This window comes from Balaenoptera borealis, assembly GCF_965194805.1.
Source record: "Balaenoptera borealis genome assembly, chromosome: 12".
Classification (NCBI taxonomy): domain Eukaryota; kingdom Metazoa; phylum Chordata; class Mammalia; order Artiodactyla; family Balaenopteridae; genus Balaenoptera; species Balaenoptera borealis.
In genome coordinates this window covers 49,214,115-49,230,181 of record NC_138869.1, presented here as the reverse complement: position 1 = coordinate 49,230,181, position 16,067 = coordinate 49,214,115, and positions in this window count along the sequence as shown.

Below are 16,067 nucleotides of genomic sequence, written 5' to 3'. Positions count from 1 at the left end.
AGCTTTGAGTCATCTACTCTTTTTGCTACCCTCTATCTCATTCCATACTCTTCCAGTATTTTTGCATATGCACACATATATACACACTGATATACATCATACTTATGTGTAAGTACCTCTCTCCGTATATACGTATGTGTGTATACATGAAGAGATAATACATGTATGTATGCATGTACGCACAATACACACATGTGTATGTGTAAAATGGGATCATACTGATTAGCAGCCTTTTGTTTTCACTTAATGTATCATAAACATCTTTGCTGATCAGTAAACTTTTATTAAAAGGCCACAGTCTAGAGAAGCCAAAATTCAGTGCCAAGTTCAGTGCCTAGAAGATCTTGTTTGTTAGTGTCTTTTAAAGACTTTAATTTGAATGTCTTAGGAAGGGGCATAAATCCTTCAATCCCTGACTGGCCCTGGAGGCATTTGAGATTGTCATCCTGAGTTTTCTATTATTATTTAAAATTATTATTATCCTACCATATCAATCAACATTTCTCAGTAGTAACTGGCATTTGGGGTCAGACAATTCCTTGTTTTCTGGGACTATTTTGTACATTTCAGGGCACTTAGTATCTCTGGCCCCCACTAACTCAATGCCAGGATGCCCCCAGGTCAATGTGACAACCAAAACTGACCCCATGTATGGCCAACCTGGGCCATCTGTTCTTGTCCTGGGTGAATGATGAGATCATTGTAGACTCTCCTTCATTGACATGTTTCATATGATGATCATATATCCTAGTTCACCTGGGACGGTCCGAGGAACTCCTGGGGTCCAGATGTATTTATTACTAGCACCCACTTTCACTCTTAGAAGTATCCTTGCTTGGATGATAAACGGCTACCCCCAAGTTTAAGGCCCTGCTTCAGAACTGGTTAGAGTCGACAGAGTTCTGCCTGGGAAAGACTGCATGCTAAAGGTGCTAAGTGTGTCTTCCCAGAGTTAACCTATCTGTCTGATGGTGGATGGCTTCCGCTGGGCGGTGCCATGGACAGATCCCATTCCCAATTCCAGGGCTAAACATCAGGGCATTCAGTGACCCAGGCACACTTTTTAAAAAAGTGAGCAGAGGATTGGCTTAAGGACAGTACTTGGTTGGAGAGTCAGGGTGTCTGGTGACCCCTTAGATTGATGAAGACCTGGGGATTTACAAAGAGGGAGAACCTCTTTTATCCACCCTCTGTGGAACCCCAAGCAATGAAACAGGCTGCAAGTGTGGTATTAACACTTATGCTATGGACTGCACATCTATTTCCATAGTGCATGTATATCTGTGCTTTATATATAAGGATTAAGAATTTTTTCAAGCCCCCCTTTAAGAACTAATTTTTGCCTGCTTGTGGGTGATAGCACTCCCGTTGAGAATGCGTGGCCTAGAGAGGTCTGCCCAGGCTCCACGTTTAATAGATGTGGAAGGGAAGGGGAGGGGAGGGGAGGGGAAGGGGAAGGGAAAGGGGAAGGGAAGGGAAGGGAAGGGAAGGGAAGGGAAGGGAAGGGAAGGGAAGGGAAGGGAAGGGAAGCAGAACCTTAGGGTATAAGGGCTTCAAGGGTCCTTTCACCCTCCCTACCCTGGAAGCTTGCATTCTCCCTGAGCATATCCACAGGTGGAGGGTCAACCTAGCTTGCAAACCCTAGCCCTAACCTTAACCCTGACTGGATGGTGGATGGTGTGTCACAGACATCACTCAGGCAAGAGGCAAAGTCAGGACTCGGGGCTCCCCAGTCTTGGGCCAGAGCTCTTACTTGGGTCCATTATGTCTGTCTTTGGATCTCCTCTTAAGATGCTTAAACCTTCACTCTCTCATTTACATCTAAAAGATACAGTAGGTTTGGAAGGACCAGATGTCTCAGAGAGAAGGCTCCTCGAGGCTGTGGGAGATGCAAGTTCAACAGTCACTTAAAAACCAAAGCCAAAGGACTGAGACTCCTCTGTGGCCTGGTTGGAGAAGTGAATTCCGTCGGGAACCTTCTAGTTAACCCTTTCATGTGGGGACAAATGCTTCACTCACTCAGGGCTTGGGAGAGGTCTTCCCCCAGGAACCTTGCCCGGGCAGCTGGTTATCTGGGACACGGAAGAAGATTCACCCCAAACCTTTGACTGCAAAGGAGCTGGGTTGAAGGTAACTTGGACTGACATGGCTGCAGGCCCCACTTCTGCCTAATGCCATTTCCAGGTGGATCCTTAAGTGTTTAGAGCAGGCCCCGTGCAGGAAATGTGTCCTGTGTTGAAAGCTGAGGTTCTTGCCATTGTTCATTCTTATTTATGGCCTTTTATGGATTGGTGCTCCTTTAAAGAGATGTGTCAACTATTCCTGTGGGCAGCTCTGTTTATCGACACACGATTTGCTCTGTGTTAGTTATGCATGAATCATGGGCATTACTACAATCTGGAAGACCACAGAATTTTACATGAGGTGGTGCCTTTCCTGCCATCAGGTTTCTCAAATGTCCTTTCTGATTTTGCTCATCTAACCTCACCTCAGATTCATACTTTCCACTAGGAAGGATGTATTGCTATTAGATTTTAAAAATTAAAACTATTCTGAACATATGTGGCAAGAAACACTTTGGGAATCAGTACATGTTAATATCAATATTAATTTAAATAATAATATTGTTTATTGGGCTCTGTGTACCAGGTCTATGCTAAGCACTTCCATGGACTAACTCATTTAATCCTCATAACTACGTTGTGAGATATATATAATCAATTCTCTCATGTCACAGAGGATAAAACTGAGGCTCAGAGAAGTAAAGTAACTTGATCTCACCAGTCAGAATGGCCATAATCAAAAAGTCTACAAATAATAAATGCTGGAGAGGGTGTGAAGGAAAAGGAACCCTCCACACACTGTTGGTGGGAATGTAAATTGGTGCAGTCACTATGGAGTATAGTACGGAGCTTCCTTAAAAAACTAAAAATAGAGCTACCATATGATCCAGCAACACCACTCCCGGGCATATATCCAGAGAAAACCATAATTTGAAAAGACACATGCACCCCAATGTTCACAGCAGCACTATTTACAATAGCCAAGACATGGAAGCAACTTAAATGTCAATTAACAGATGACTGGATAAAGAATATGTGGTCCATATATACCACGGAATATTACTCAGCCATAAAAAGGAATGAAATAATGCCATTTGCAGCAACATGGATGGACCTAGAGGTGATCACGCTAAGTAAGTCAGAGAGACAAAGACAAATATCATATGCTATCACTTACATGTGGAATCTAAACTATGACACAAATGAACTTGTCTATGAAACAGACTCACAGACATAGAAAACAAACTGATGGTTACCAAAGGGAAGGTGGGGCAGAGGGATAAATTAGGAGTTTGGAATTAACATATACACACTAATATATATAAAATAGGTAAACAACAAGGACCTACTGTATAGCACAGGGAACTATATTCAATATCTTGTAATAATCTATAATGGAAAAGAATCTGAAAAAGAATATGTGTGTGTGTGTGTGTGTGTGTGTGTGTGTATACACACACACATATATATATACAACTGAATCACTTTGCTGTACACCTGAAACTAACACAACATTGTAAATCAACTATAGTTCAATTAAAAAAATAAAAGAGTACACAGCCACTGAATGGCAGAGCTAAGATTCAAATTCAGATCTATCTGATGCAGAGCCCGAGCTCTTAACCACAGGGATATATGGGCTCAGAGAACTTGGGAGAAGAGTGCCTCATTTACCTGTTCTCTCTGAGGCACATGCACTCCCAGAGCCTCCGCTTACCAGGAATGCAATGTGGGGTCACAAAGACATCACTGCCTCAAAGTCAGAAGATCTGGATGTGAGTAGCAACACCTGCCCACCTATATTCAGTTTATTATAAAGACCAAATGCTACAATGTGCATGACTAAAGTCTTTAAAATTGTAGGTTGTGATGGCTTTTATAGAAGATGGCTGTTATGTGTATATACATAACTGTCTCTACATGTTTATACATAACACAAACATAGACACACATACAAGAGTATCCAATGTTGATAGGCTTATATCAGGTTGCTCACAGTTGGACAAGCCATTCTTGGGATTAGGAATGATTAGCCCTGAAGGGGCCTAAGAGATCATCTGTACCTTACAAGTGAGGACAATGAGGTTTGGTAAGAGATTTCTGTGTACTTTCTCCAGGGCTGGCAAAATAACACTAAGGCTTAGAGACAAATGACTCAAGGGTAGCCAGGGACCAAAGAGTTGTAACATTGAAATGTAATATTGGAAATCCTGGATCACTTGGTGGTAGAAACCAGCCCAGACTGGGAGGGGAGCAGACTGGAACCAGAGAGACAATCAAGAGGGCTGGGGGGAGCAGGAAGGGAAGGTTCCAGGTGGCTGGACAATGTTATCTATTTTTAAGGGAGAGTATTCAGAAAGCTTTACACCTGAGGTGACCTGATACTGTTTCTTCTTTATGTGTCCTCACACTGTTCATTCCCAAATTGGGAATTTGGGTTTAACAAAGACACACTACTATATATAACAGATAAACCAGGACCTACTGTACAGCACAGGGAACTATATTCAATATCTTGTTATAACCTCTTAAGGAAAAGAATCTGAAAAAGAGTATGTGTGTATATATATATATATATATATATATATATATATATATATATATATATGGTTGAATTACTTTGCTGTATACCTGAAACATAGTAAATCAACTATACTTCAATCAAATAAATAACTTGATACAGTGGTGGGTGTCACGAAGAATCAAGCAGGGGAGAGGGGAGAGGAGAAAGTGCGACAGGTGGCCAGGTGGCCAGGACAGTCTCCCCAAGGAAATGATGCCTGAAGATGCAACAATAAGAAAGAACCAGGCACGAGAAGAGTCTGGAGACTCGTATTCTGTGGAGGGGCAACCGCAGCAGTGAACAGTGCTCTATGGCCGCCCACCTATGGGTAACTGCGTTTTACTGGGTTCAGTGAGGCTGGCCTGAGAGTACATATTTGACATCTGACCAGGAGGCTGGACTTCAGAGTGTACTGAAGGGTGGCCCCAAGGGCAAGTCAGCTCCCAAGACTAGGAAGTAGTTGGGGAGGGAGCCTGAATTGAGTCCACCAGTCCCAGGTGGAAAAGCCAAGGTGAAGGGTTTGATTCCTAAAGGGGTCAGGAGCCATTTGGTCTTTACAGAAGTGACTCCTTGGCCAAATTCCATACGAATCTCACCCATGATGCCCCCAGACTCCGCATGTACCCATTCTTTCCTCAGAGGTCTAGCTGACCTCGCACTCATCTTTCCCTATCTTCGTGCAAATGCCTGGGCCCAGTCCAAACTAGATGAGAGGGTACCGATAAGTAATCCAAGTCCACAGCTGACAAAACAACCCACAGCACACGTCCTGTGTCCAGATGGGGACCAGGGGTCAACTGTGTCATCTGTCTTTATGAAGACAGCATGTTATTATACTAATTACAGTGTACTGGGCTTTACTGGGAACCAAAAATAGATATATGTGGCTTCTAAGGACAGGCATGAACATTCCTTTGGCTTCCTTTGCTATGTGATTTTTTTTTTTTTTTTTTGGACAAATCTTTGCCATGATTAGTTAAAAAAAAAGAAGGGACTGCCAAAAGCTGTGCCGCCTTAAGGCATTTCTGGAAGGGCATTTGCATTTGACCTGTGCTACTGTCACATGCGCCCTGTTCACGGTGCTGTTCCCCACGGTCATGTGTGATTGCAAAGGACACAAAAGAGGCAGCCCCACTGTATCCTCTGCTGCAGGTTTTTTATTTCCAGGCTCTTTACATCTCTTAATGAGGAGCTGCACATCACAGCCCAGCCTGGGTGGGCCCACGAGGCCTCTTCCCCAGAGAAGAAACTGGTGCGAGGTTTGGGCTGACTCTGCACCAGGAGGAGAGAAGGAATTAGCATTGATTGAGCTCCCGCTGTTACATCTTGCTGTGCTCCCCTGAGCCAGATGTTTTGCTGATCACTGCAAAATCTCTGGAAGGTCAATGAAGAAGGCTCTGCAGACAGAAGTCAAGGGTGGAGCTGGAATCTGGGCTCAAGTCTTTTCATTCCAAGCCCGTGTTCTTCCTGTGTTATCTCAGGATAAAGTTAATCCACGGCCAGATAAAGGATGAGTAGAACTTAGTGCTTGGCAGGTTCTGTGAGATACAGGCGGTGGGACATGGTGTGTCTGTCCAGGTGGGCATTTGTGTGCTGGGGGTGGAGGTTGGGTGGGGGGAGGAGATGCAAGGAGAAGTGGTCAGAACAGACCGTGGACGTACTGGGTGCTCTTAGTGCTTTGAAGACCCTGAGGAGCCAGTGAAGGAGGGGTGGTGGGTCCGGATCTGTGTCCTGTAAGCATTGCGCTGACTGTAGTGTGGAGGCCGGGCTGAGGGCAGACTTGTCTCAGTAATGCAGGTGAGAAGCCATCAGGGCCTCGTGAGTCGTGGCTTGCAATGGCTTGCGATTTAGAAATATGAGACCGCTGGCGACTCGATGAGGCACTGACGGGGAGAAGCGCCATGAGCACCAGGCTGTGGCTGGGTTCCACTGCAGTGGTTCTGAGTTATGGGTATCAGAAGTCAACCTCTGCTGAGTGAAGCAGAAGAGAGCTTCATGGAAAGGACACTGGGCAGCTAGAAAATCCGTCGGAAGGGAGACACCTGATCTGGGGGAGAAGCAGCCTGGAGCAACACCCAGAACCATGTGGGGGCAGAAGGGGGCTGGGGAAGCTTCTGCTGCTACCATTGAACCCTGGGTGGCATTGCTGCCACCTCTGTGCCACACACTTGAACCTGTGGCAGAGAGGGAAGGAAAGAACCCCGTCATTCCTGCTTCTAGCTCCTGAGTCAAAGCCCAGTGTGGGGACAGGGCTGGTGGGTCCTCCTGTGCCCTGACTGCAAAGGCTGCTGGAGATTCCAGTTTCTGTCACCGTCATCGTCTACAGTGGGTGGCAGGCACCCAAGACAATGAGAACTCATAAAGTAGGAGACTCTCCAAATAAAAAGGCGGTTGAGACACTGGATGGCCAAATAAAATGATCAAAATCCACTAACATAGTTTTAGCTGAGAACTGAGAAACTGGGGGCAGGATTAAGAAATTGGGTGCTGATGGTAAGAATATTCTCTAACAGGTATTGAGCGATTACTCTGTGTGCTAAGTGCCCTAAATGCAGAATCTCAGTTAATCCTCATGACAAATCCCCTGGCAATTAGGAATATGATATCGATTTTACAAAAGAGGCAAATGTATTACAGACATGTCCCTACACACACCCAGTAGGTGGCTGAACTGAAATTCTAGCCTAGGCACCCATCTTCCGAAACAGTGGTAACACTTCCGTCAATGAGGGGTGCGTGAGGGACTCAAGGTGTATTTCTTTACATTAGAGCATTGTAACCGACCGTCCCTAGGCCTCACTGGTCATGGGGAAAAATTATGCCACGTTAACTGTTGATAGGAATTCCAGTCTTTTGCAAAGCCCCATCTCAGGGCTCTCCCGGGAGTCTCCAAGAACAGCTTAGTGGGATTAAGAGTCAGACCAGGTAATTGGTTATTGGTCACTGTGTTGTCACCATCCTTTGCTAAGCCCAGGCCCGCTGTCAGTGCTGCTGACCACAGAGAAACCCCAGTGCTCCCATCCAGACTTCTGATGGGTGGACACTCTTCTGCAGCCCCTCTTTTTTTTTTTTTAATTGAAGTAGAGTTGATTTACAGTGTTGTGTTAGTTTCAGAGGTACAGCAAAGTGACTCGGTTATACATATATAGGTATACCTATTCTTTTTCAGATTCTTTTACATTATAGGCTATTACAAGATATTGAGTATAGTTCCCTGTGCTATACAGTAGGTCCTGTTGTTTACCTATCTATTTTATATATAGTAGTGTGTATCTGTTAATCCCAAACTCCTAATTCATCCCTCCCCCTCTTGGCCCTTTGGTAACCATAAGTTTGTTTTCTATGTCTGTGAGTCTATTTCTGTTTTTTAAAGAGTTCATTTGTATCATTTTTTTAGATTCCGTATATGACATCATGCAATACTTGTCTGATTTACTTCACTTAGTATGATAATCTCTAGGTCCATCCATGTTGCTGCAAATGGCATTATTTCATTCCATTGTGTGTGTGTGTGTGTGTGTGTATATATATATATATATATATATATATACATACATATATATATATATATATATATATATATATATATATATATATATATATATATACATACATACACCACATCTTCTTTATGCATTCATCTGTCGATGGACATTTAGGTTGTTTCCATGTCTTGGCTATTGTGAATAGCGCTGCTATGAACATAGGGGTGCATGTATCTTTTTGAATTAGAGTTTTTGTCTTTTCAAGCTATACGCCCAGGACTGGGCTTGCCAGATCATATGGTAGCTCTATTTTTAGTTTTTTAAGGAACCTCCATACTGTTCTCCAGAGTGGCACCGGCAGCCCCTCTTGGTGGCACTGGAAGTCCCCCCTCTAACACCTGCACCCCATCTGCCAGACTGAGGCACCTGCAGCTACACAGTCCCCCAAGGCCAGCACAACTGCCTCTCAAGCCCAAGATCCTCCAGGGCCAGTGGCCCTCTCCCAGGAGAGGCCTTCAGAAGCAGATGTCCGCAGCTCACTCCGGCCCTCACGGCCACTGACTGTATGAGGAGAGAAGAGGATTAGCTCCCCTCAGCCATGCTCTGTGACAGGGGACGCGCAGTAAGGCTACTTGTGCCTCTAAGATCCTCTAATTTTAGTGGGAGGGCAAGTTTAGTTACTCCTACAAGCCACACCCACTTCAAATCATTCTCCTCCCATCCCAACCTCACATTCATTCATTCATTCGGTCAGCAACAAATATTTAGAGTGGAATGATTATCTGTAAAATGATAATACCTATGGAATAATGGTATCTATTTGTCTTGGTTTAGATCTCCCTGAAAGCAAGGACTTGGGTGTGGGTTGTTAGTTTGGAAAGTGATTCCACGAAGCAGGAGGGAGGGGGCAGGAAGATGAGCTGGGAAGGAGGGAAGGCCCATCATGAGGGTGCGTTATCGGGGTCCGAGAAGTGCGCAGAGCCCCCCGGAACTGTCCTCCTGAAGGAGGGGGGCAAGAGCATTTATCCACAGCTCCTAGCCCCGCCCCCTCAGTGGAGAGCTGCCCTATCGGGAGCCGGGTGCTCTGGGTTACCTGCCCCCGTCCTGCCCTTCAGAGGGCTGAGCTGGCTCCTGCAGCTTCAGTGGGTTGCGGAGGTAGAGAGGGTCAAGTGTGCGGATGCGCCTGAGCGGTCCTGTCCAAGGAGGAGTCCCCCACCACAGCTGGACTGAAATCCGGGGTGAGATGAGGAGCCACGATGTGACACCCAAAACATATGCTGCACTTCCCTGGGATGCTGTTAATGGTTAAGTGAGTTAGCTTATGTAAGATGACTAGAACAATACCTGGCCCCAGTGAGGCTGGGTGTGTGTGTTTGCTATTATTATTTGTGTGACAACTGCAATGTGCCTGGTGCTTCTCTGTGCATAAGCCCTCGTGGGACTTACCTTCAGGACACAAAACATGCCTTGTTTATGTATCAGAACTCTGACATTGTTCAAGTTCCTTTGCCAGGAGGTTCTTAGCCCCCAGGTAAATGGGTCGCTTGAGGATGGTCGGATGACATGATGCCACCTGCCTGTTTGCCTTGTGTCTCTGTTCTATCTCCGCTCCATCACGGAGGCCCTCCCTGTGCGCCCTGCTGCTCAGGATTCGAACAAGGATTTGAAAGCTAAGGTTTGAGTCCTGGATGTAAAACCATCAAACCCAAGTTGTCTACCTTCTGAATTATATCCTGATGGGAAGAGAAGACAGCTGGAGACTAAAGTCACTTAGCTTTTAAATAATTGATGGATAAGAGATTGCGGTATGTGTAAAAACATACCTTCTGGATATGCCACTGAGAGGGTTCAGGCAGAAGAAACCACTCTCCCATCCCCTGAGGCTGGCCCGCCTTTAGCTAATCTGATGGATGACCTAATCCTTTCACATGGGAGAGGACCAGAGCCTGTGTGTCCAGGCGATAAATGCCTCTCTTCACTGAGCCTTCTGGAGGCAAGTCCAGTCTAGCCAGTGGCTCACCCATCCAAACTAGATGACCTGCCTCCAGTCCCAGATAGGAATGTTCAGTCCTCCTACTCCTGCCTTGTTCCCAGCCTAAGCCTTGACCATGCTGGCCCCATACCTGTCCCTAAGATGCAGCCCTTCATATGCCTCCGTGAGGACTGCCTTGGCCACCTTCTTGCTGGCTGACTCCTTGGTTTACAGTGGTTTCTGGCTTCACAGGGAACCCCCTTCCCCTCAACCCTGTGATAACACAGCCGGTCATAGGACTGTTGCAGCCCAGGGTACAGCCTGCTCTAGCTCCATCTTAGCTCTCACAAATAGGAGCTGGTGATGTCTCACCCCGAGTGAGAGACAGAATTCACTGACTTTCCAAATGTTAACATATTGCTATGAAAACTTGTTTCTATTGGTCTGTAGTTTCTGATTCAAAATCTCAAGATCCAAAACAGCTCTGAAAACCAAAAGTTAATTATAATCTAAACAGCAGCAAAATCTGACCTAACATCTCATTTGCCAGAAATATCTGACCTACACTCAGGGGAAGCTATTTACAGACTTTATGGATCTCACTTGGTGTGAATACGCATATATGCCGCTACAAAAATATTAATGCCACTGATGATGATTTGTCCTAGAGCCCACGGGGAGTGCTGTGTAAGATGGGGTATGTGTACCACATTACCTTTCCAAAATACGTTCTACATTCTGAAGTGCACCTGACCCCAAGAGTTGGGGATGAAGGATTGAGGCCTGGTGTCAGGATGGCCCCAGGGAGGGTTATGATTTGGGAGAGGTGGCCATGAGTGACTTTTGCTCTCCAAAGCTTAGGATGCAGGGAACCAGGAACAGCTGCAGCCTGAACTAAACTGGGGTTTGAAGTTGCTTGTCATTTATTGCAATAATAAGGTCCAAGAAATACTGACAGGGCACTGACAGCGTCTGTACAGTTCTTGTCACTGAAAATTCAAAGGAATTTTTGCACTACTTTATCAGATTTACAGATGAGGGAAAAGAAAGTTGTTTCCCCCAGTTTGGTGGGAGAGCCAGCAGAGTCTGGAAGAGCGGTAATTGTGCTCAGCAGGGGAGTCATTGGTGCCTAGTGACTGATTAAGTAAAGGGTATGTTATCCACTTCTGACCAATGAGACATGAGGGAGAGCCTGTGTGTGTGTGTGTGTGTGTGTGCGTGTGTGTGTGTGTGTGTCTGTTGAGGTGGGGTGGAGAGTGGGGAGGATGGGGTGGGGGGAGTGTCTGGGGAAGGTTTGCCATCTCCTAGGAAGGAGACTCACTGAGAGAAATAGCGCCCTCCTCCTTGTGGACTTTGCCAGGAGCTCTTGGTCCTGATGTGTCGTCTGGCCCTCACCCCTAGGAGAGTTTGGCATCAAGGATGGCTGAGTGGTAAGACGGAGGGTCTCACCCCTAGGAGAGTTTGGCATCGAGGATGGCTGAGTGGTAAGACGGAGGGTCCCTCAGTCTCTAACCACAGTATCACCTGGCAGTTGATCTGTTTCCACTTCAGACTATTCTGCCTCTGGACTTGCTTATTGTTGAAGCCACGGGTGAGCTGGAGCTCCCTGTTCTTTGTACCCCAAAGCATCCTGACTGATAGAGTTGGGGGTCGTCATGTCCTTGAGACAAGAGCATCCACTAAGGTGAGAAATAAGGGAAGGGCATGCCATGGGCAATGGGGAGCTTGGCATTTTCAGTGAGATGGTGTGAAACATACCTTGTACTCTACCTGGAACATCCCCAAGCATCTATATTAATTAAATAACTATTAATGAGCTTTTATCAGGCATCTACCCCATGGACAGCACAGGGACAGGTCTTTCTGGGAAAAAAAGAGTCACGCAAAGCACCGTCCTTGTCTTCAAGCATCATAAACTTTAGTTGGTGGAGACAAGACTAGAAATAAAACAAAATAAATGGTTTAGAGAAGGGTGTGATCAGTGTGTGCTGCAGTAGGTAAAAACTTCATGGAGATGGGACAGCTGGGGCTTCATCGGGGGAAGGACAGAGGGGGGGACATTGAGAACAATGTGCCCAGATGACACTGCCTGAAAGTAACAGAGCTGAGATTCAAATCCAGGATATCTGATATCCAACACCTGGGCATCTGACTACTACACAGGGAAATATTCATGCTCTCAAGATGGATACGCAGGCTTGGAATGCTGATTTATTAATTTAAAATGAGAAGGACGAAGTGAGAGAGTAGCACTGACATATATACACTACCAAATGTAAAACAGATAGCTAGTGGGAAGCAGCCGCATAGCACAGGGAGATCAGCTCGGTGCTTTGTGACCACCTAGAGGGGTGGGATAGGGAGGGTGAGAGGGAGATGCAAGAGGGAGGAGATATGGGGATATATGTATACATATAGCTGATTCACTTAGTTATACAGCAGAAACTAACACAACAGTGTAAAGCAATTATACCCCAATAAAGATGTTTTTAAAAATTAATTAATTAAAATAAAATGAGAAGTACAACTGGCCAGTATTATAACCCCAGATTTGGAAAGCCAAATTATATTCACTAGGTCCCTGAGGGAGCCTGAAGCAAATCAACAGATACCCCTGATACCTGGATGGGGCCTTCAGGGGCGAGGCCCCGGCTAGGTACTGATAAGAAAATGGCCAAGCCTCCTAGTTCAAAGTTCCTAGTTCAATTCCAGGCTGTTTATAATATGCTTCTCCAGACATGGTCAGACTCAATGGGCCAGGCTCTAGGAATTCATTATCCTTCCATTCAATGGCGCAGCTAGTAAATGTTTAACACATAGCTCTCCAGGAAAAAAAGCCCTGATTTGTAGAATTTGCCAAGTTCCACAGCATAAATATTCCAACCAAGGCTGATTTCAAGCTACCAGTAGGCAGAGCTGTGCACAGTGGTCCTCCTGACTGGTACGGGTGGCTTCCAGGACACCAGTGTGATCACGCTGCATCCTGCCTCTCCGAGACTATATATCCAGATGTCCTGACGGGAGTGTGGGGTGTTCCCAGACTTCTCAGTAGCACATTTACCAAATTAGTCACAGCCATTGAACATGAACTTTTTCAGTTAAATTCTTGGGGGAAGCCCTCATTTCCAAGTTCTTAGAGAACACTTTATTTTTACCCCCATACACCACCAACAAACACAGTTGTCAGGTGGCCATTATAGTGACTAGGAACCTGATGGGCTCAAGAAACCAAAAATGGATTTTTCTTTTCATACTGTCTAAAGTCCAGAGTTCTGTGAAAAAAAAATTATAAAGAGTGGGGTATGGAATCTGCAGTGGACTGAGAAACACCACGGGTGGCAAGAGATACATTAGTACAGAAGAATCTTCTGGAACACCCTCGTTCCCTCTACCCCTCCCCCTACCTCACTTTGCTGTCTTGCCCAACATAAAATGACAAGAAAAAAAAATCTGTGTTGCTTAGTAACGGCCCAGGATGCAGGGGGAGACCAGTCAATATAACTCTGAATTAGGGCAAAAACAACAACCCACAAAAACTCCATCTTGAGGATTTAAAGGACAACCAAAGCACAGCTATAGTCTCACTACCTGGTGGGGAAGTCCCATTAGCTCTGGGCATTGGGCTATTTAAGATGAAATGTCTGGGATATGGATTTTTTTTTCTGGGAAGAATAACCTACTCTGAGGTCATCAAAATCAATAGGCCACTTTGAAGGCTGACTCGAACCATTATTGGTGATGTTTTGGATGTGTTTGCGAATCAACAGTTCAGCAGAAATAGGACCATTTAGTAGTTCCCATGGAGAGCCCCGTCAGACTTGCAGTGAAGCCTGTCCACCCACTGAAAGCACTGGCGTCTCCCAAGGGCTGTGGGGAACCTAAGGGAGCCTGAAAGCTGAAACCAGCATAAAAGATTGAGTGTGGAGCTTCCAGGGTGGCCAATGGTCCCAGTTTGCCTGGGACTGACGGGTTTCCTGGGATGCTGGACTTCTAGTGCTAAAACCAGGACAGCCCTGGTCAAACCAGGGCTGCTGGTTACCCTAAGCAGTGGTTCTCAACTGCAAGGGATTTTGCCCCCCAGGTAGGGTTACCGGATAGAATCCAGGATGCCCTGTTACATTTGGATTTCAGATAAACAATGAATACTTTTTCAGTATAAGTATGTCCCAAATATTATAATAAAATGATTCCTTGCTTACCTGAAATTCAAATATAACTAGGCATCCTTTTTCTTTCTTTCCTTCCTCTGTCCTTTTTGCCTTCCTCCCTTCCTCCCTTTCTCTTTCCTAAATCTGGCAAGCCTACTCACAAGGGACATTTGGCAACAACTGGAGGGGTTTCTGGTTGCTACAACTGCAACTTGTGTGCGTGCGGGGTGCGGGGCAGTGCCATCAGCATCTAGTAGTAAAGGATGACGCTAAGCTTCCTAGAATGCATGCGACAGCCCCTCATAACAAGAAATTATCTGGACCCCGGGACTTCCCTGGTGGCACAGTGGGTAAGACTCCACGCTCCCAATGCAGGGGGCTCGGGGTTCGATCCCTGGTCGGGAAACTAGATCCCACATGCATGCTGCAACTAAGAGTTCGCATGCCACAACTAAGGAGCCGGCAAGCCACAACTAAGGAAACCATGTGCCACAACTAAGGAACCCATGTGCCACAACTAAGGAGCTGGTGAGCCACAACTAAGGAGCCCGCCTGCTGCAACTAAGACCTGGCGCCACCAAATAAATAAATAGATTTTTTTTTAATTTATTAAAAAAAAGAAATTATCTGGACCCAAGCGTGAGGAGTGCAGAGACTGAGAAAGCCCATCCTAGATCTCACTTAAGCTGGGCACCCACATAACTTCATTTTTTTGGGAGAACACTTAAGGACGAACATGGGTGCCTCTGCTTCACATACAGATGGAAAAATGTATTATAAATTCCTGACCTTGAGTGCTTTCAGTCCAATAGTCAAACAGCCATTGGCATTTAAGAAGTGAGTAGGAAAAGGCTTTTCCCTTGCAAGGCACCCCCTTCCATCTTTGAGGAGAGCCAGGCAGGGTGTGCATGACACAATAGTGCAGATAAAAGCTCAATCGGTGTGGTCTCCAGGACGCCTCCATCTCTCCAGACTTTTATGGTGACATTTCCTCACACTCCTGAAGCTTGTTCTTGGCTTTGAAAACAGGGCTTCAGAATGTCTTCATTGTTTTACCTACACCGGTACTGGGAGCGCCTGGAGTTTTCCTGAAGGAAACTGTAGCAGCAGGAATTTTGTGTAATACTATAATAAGGGGGCTTTATCCTTTCAAAAATACATCCTTTCTCCTTGTTGCCAGCTCTCCTACAGCCCTGTGAAAAATGTAACTCAGAAGTTACTGAGGCGTTTTTATGTTTTTCCTGTCTCCCTATAGTTCGTATCAAGCAACAGAAGGCAATTATTCTGTAGTCACAGCGGTCCCCAACATTTTTGGCACCAGGGACCGGTTTTGTGGAAGACAATTTTTCCACAGACAGGGTGGGAGGGCAGGGGAGGATGGTTCAGGGGGTAATGCGAGCGGTGGGGTTCCCTCGCTGGTCCGCCGCTCACCTCCTGCTGTGCGGCCCGGTGCCTAACAGGCCTCGGACCAACACCGGTCCGCCACCCAGGGGTTGGGGTCCCCTGCTGTAGTCCATGCTTAGGGACGCTAGCTAGAATGAATGAATGAGTGAATGAGTGAATCAAAATGTCAATTCTGTGCTCATTTCCCTCTTGTGTGAGTAGTGAAATGTAAACAGTGGCATCTGCTTAAAAGGAATTGGGGAATTTGATGACCCTAGGTGCCTCACAGAAGTGCAATTAGTGTTTTATGGGTACAGAGTTTCAGCTGGGGAAGATAACAGGTTCTGAAGATGGATGGCGGCAATGGTCGTACAACAATATGATTGTACTTAATGCCACAGAGCTGTACACTTAAACGTGGTGAAAATGGTAAATTTGTGTTATGTATATTTA